Raw genomic sequence first — 5,080 nt, forward strand, 5'->3', positions numbered from 1 at the left:
GCTGATAAATTAATTTCTTAATCAGAAGAAAAGTTTAATTTACTCTAACTTATTTAGGACACCAGTAGATACCTCTAAAAACCAAAAACCATGCAGTCTTATTGTAAAGATGCAGGAAAACTAAAGCTAATTTTACAGAGAAAATTTTTGTTCCTATGCATCTTAGGCTAATGGAAATGTTATAATTTCTTTCTGATAGGAGATTAAATACTTAATGCATCTCAGCTTTATCCACCAGAAAGTATATCATGAATATGTCGCTCAAATCTTGTTCAGAAACTTTCAGATTATTTCATTGATTAACCTGATTTTCCTAGGTTTTCCAATATATTGTACTGCAGATGTCTTTTGTACATGATGTGAAACTTTAGCTAGCTTAATTTTCTTGAGTTTTCAAAAAGGAAGCTTTCAAAAGTTATATTTATATCTATATTCTGTTTAAAAATACAAATTAGAGAGTTACACTAGTTAAAAAGGGAGTATTTTCATATGAAAATGTATGAATGAATAAAATAGATTTCTATTGACGTGAACATGTTTGCAAGTAGCAGTTACTTCTAATTGTAAATACATTACATTTTCAGGTAGACTTACTGTACATCTAATTTACCTACTTTATTTTAATGCTTTGTGGAAAGTGCTGTAAAATATAATTTTCCTAGCCTACGGAAGTCCATAGTAGTACCTTTTCTACAATAATCACAACAACTACTGAGAGGTTTTAATTTTTACTTTTGAGTTATAAAAATTCCTTTTCAGATCTCACAGTGATATGAAAAGAACAGTTGATTAAAAAAACCAAACAGATCTAAAAGTAGGGCTGTGAAGTGGCAATATGAAGGGTGATGGAGTGACAATCTGTCTTGGGCAGTTTAAACTCAGTGTCTATATAAACTCACTTAATTTGTTTGCATTCTGCTAATTTAATCCCCATTTAGGCAGCATTTATAAGGAGTGAATACTCATGTTAATTAAATATCTCTAGAGGAGATACTAAAGGAGATGAAAAGATGAAAATCAGTAATTATGTATCTCACTTTAAATTCTTACTACAATGCATTTCTTTCATATTTTCATGGTTAATCTTCCTTCTTTGCATTGCTTCTGCAACCCAAATAGTTGATTCCCTTTTCTGGATCATTCTCCATTGAAGTAATTAAATAGATTAAAAAATCAAAATGATATGTAATTGCATCCAAACATCAATGATTATAAACACAGAAGAAAACAACAATTTGCTGAAAGTTCCTGCACCTTGCAAACTTTGGCAATACAATTCCAATAATGCACTCAGCTTTCTCAAGCAAACTGCACTGCTAATCGACATAAATCTTACCTTTTTTTACTTTGAAGTGATAGGCTGCAGTTGCAGAAAGAGTTGCTACTCTCTTCTGGAACTATGGCAAGCCTTGTGGATCCTGAGATCTGCCCAGCTGCCTCTTTTGCACAGACTTATATATATGCTGTTCAGCTCTAGTAAGCATTACGAGAGTGCATCATTGCTGACAGTTTCCTTATTCAAGTTTAAAAAAAAGAAAAAAAAAAGTCATCGTATTTGCTATTCATTTCATTTGATAATTTTACAAGCAATTTCACACATTCATTCTGCTTACTTTATGACATCAATGCTCACATGGATTTGCAAAAGGAGTGAGGTAGCAATGTCCAAAAAAGTAAATATCAAACATAAGTGCATTAGGATGACAAACACTGGGCTAAAAGTGCCTGGGATTAAAGCAGCAATTTCTCAAAATTCTGATTTGCCACATTTAACATTTAGTATTAACAAAATCCCAATCTTGTTAACAGCAGTAACCACCACTTTACCTATCAATTTAAAATCAAGGTTTATAACATTAATATACTGTTAACCAACACAATTCCCCAAGCCTTGGAATTATTCTTAGGGAATCTTGAACCAATATAATGAATGTGAAGAGACATGAAGTACTGTGGTGATGGCTGTCCACCATGCAAAGCCTAGCACAGGTCAAATTTAACAAAATCATTACCCTTTAATGTAAAATGTCAACTTTGTAAATACTACCGTATACTTAGTTGAGAACTGTGTGCCAAAGATACATTATAAATTCAGTTTCACGGTGTGGCCTACAGATTTATACAGGATCAGGCTTTTGCTCCCATGTCTTCATTCCCTACAAGGAAAAAAATCTGAAAACCTGAACAGATTTGAACTTTTTAACTGTATGTTCTATGCAAATATTGTCAGACTACTAAACAACTCAGTAGTAGGGGCAATTTCATAGGTGTGGTGGGATAGCGTTGCCAAAGATTACTATGTTCAGCCATCTGGTGACCACAAGTAGGATAAATTCACACAAAGCTTGTCAATGGCCCTGGCAGCTGAAAAAACCTGCCACTCAGGAATATGGGTCTTTTATCTGGTCTATAAAGCAACAAGTGAAATATCTCCATCAAGAAATTCCTGGAGAAGTTATTTTAAAAGACTTTCTCATACATCATTATAATCCTTTGTAAAACGCAAAAGGATCGACACTGAAATGTGATTATTACACGTGTAATGTTCCAGGCAGCCCAGGAGACATATTAAACATGAAGGACTTAAGAGTGTCAGTTCTGCTCAGTAGAGGGAAGGGTCTCAAACCACACTGGACATCTCAGTAAACATGGTGTGGCCCCTGGTCTCGTTTGTGGCACAAAGCATGCCTTGTACAGCAAACCCTCTTACTTCCCCTAACTGGGGAAGGCAGTTCATGAAGCAGCAAAGAATCTTCTTCAGTGAGGTAATTTTCTGCTGGCTGACCACAACCAGATTGGCATAGCCCACATGGTACACCCGAGGCAGTGTACCTCATTTACATACATTTAATAACCCTAGTGTTTTTCTAGAATGGCAAACAAAATGTAATGGATCATTCCTAAAGCTCCATCTTAAATATTTTGCTGTGGTATCACAGTATGAGTTTAAGGGAAACATTAATTCTCACTACACTGTTCACATAATCAATTTTAAATTATTTTTTTTTTGGTCCTTGTATAATTTTTATCTGCTCTTGGATCCATCTACTGAGATTCATGGTCCATTTTTGTAATTTCTATCTACAAAGCAAATTATCTATTAATGCTGCTGCTGAAAACTTAAGAGCACTTTTGTTCATCTCATAATTGCCTTCTGTTTGTACCTTCAGTCATTTGTGACAGCCTTATTTTTCCCTTTTTGTTACTGTCCTTTTTATTGCTACTTCTTTCCCTTTCTTTTCCACATATTCTCTTCCCCACATCCTTTCTTCGTGCTCCTAATTATATATTTCACATCCATTTAAAATAATGTATTCCTAGACACTGATTGATATAAGATATACAAACTTGCATACCTATTTCTCAAACTTGGCTGTTCAGCTGTTTTTATGTGAAATGACCAGAATTACCATCTCCATATACCAAACTTCCCTAGGCAAACAGCTGTATAATGTTGAAGACATAGTGCCAAAGGAGCCAAAATAAGCATGGAAACAACCTTATATCCCAAATCTGCTTATTTTCATGAGTGAAATTTTAATTTCACTGAGATACTTTGTTGTCTCTACCTGAGAATTACTTTCAAATCTACTTTCTATTTAAACTTCATGAGCGTTATACAGGGGATGCAAACCCACAATTTAAAATTAGGTCCAGCACTAGGTATATAGAAGTTAATGTCACTCCAAGAAGTTGGTCGGCTTGGCGACTCCTGCGGGAGAAGGCGGGCTGCGCAGCCCTGCAGTACCCGGGCCGGACAGCAGATGGTGATCAACGGGCCGTTTAGGCCGCCTTTTTGCACCAGGAGGACACGCACTTGTTGAAACGGATTTTTACAGGTATTTTTCTCACTGCATGTTCAGTTAGATAGCGTTCAAAACAGGCAATACGGAATATAAGACAACCTCATCTCCTTCAGGAAACTGGCAGTTATTTTCTTTTTTTTTTTTTTTTAGCCCTGTATATTTTCTAGTGTCAGATAAAGTTCCTTGTTTACAGTAGGATGATTTCAGAAAAAAAATAATAAAAATGAGACAGTACAGCTCAGTGCACCTGGTTGGGCACGTTGTTATACAGGCTGTATCATCTAGCAGGTCATCTAGCATCCAGAAGGTGACTGATTATTTGTTTTTCAAGTGATACACAGACAATAAAATGTAAAGGAAAGAAGTGAACTGTCATCAAGAACCATGCAACCTTCAGTTTCCATAACAATCTGTAGTAATGGATATTTCCAGAGCAGAGCAAACATGAGTTACCAAACAGAAGTAGAAAACTGTAGTAAGTGTATGAAACATGCATATGTACTCAGGTTTTTTTCTCTCACATTGTAAAATACAAGTTAGTTAGATGGCACCTTCCGGCAAAAGTCAAGGGCAACCTCACTCTCCTCTGTATTACAGTTCACATTAGAGGCAGTACTTCAGCTGAATCAGACTGAGACAGAACATGGAACTGACCTGCCTTCAGGGAAGTTTCATCTTAATGTTTTTCATGACTCACTTGGAGTTATTAAACAATCTTTATCTTAGGTTCACTGTATTTGAAGTTGGTAAAAGTTTCCCGTACCATCATTTCAGCACCAGGTATCAAGGACACTATACTACTCACTGGACAAAAAATCTCTGGGGAAAGTGCAGAAGTAAAATGAGAACCACAATTCTTACCACTGAACCTGATGTTCTAGCAGTGACAACTCCAGTTGGCACGGCTTTTCATAAAAACAGGACCAATGTGTTTGTTATAACTGGTTAGTATTCTCTGAATATAATAATCTTCTATGATGTTTCTCTCAACACTTAAACTGTTGGTACAAGAAAAAAACGATTACAAAATTTAAGCCTTCAAGATTGCAGACTTTCAAATGTAAAAACACCCAACATAAAACACTTCAACAAATGCCATCAAAAAAAGTCACCTCCCATTTTTCTGTGTATTTTCATAGCATATTTATTGTTATTATGTTATTAACCATTACGTATCTAAAGAAAATGGAAGGAAGGAGGATGTAACTTTGGGTATGGCTACAGGCCCATGCACTTTTCCTTCCTCCATTACACTGAAAGCATTCTTCTTTCCC

Source organism: Chaetura pelagica, unplaced genomic scaffold, assembly GCF_000747805.2.
Source record: "Chaetura pelagica isolate M959 unplaced genomic scaffold, ChaPel_1.0 scaffold3, whole genome shotgun sequence".
NCBI classification, from domain to species: Eukaryota; Metazoa; Chordata; class Aves; order Apodiformes; family Apodidae; genus Chaetura; species Chaetura pelagica.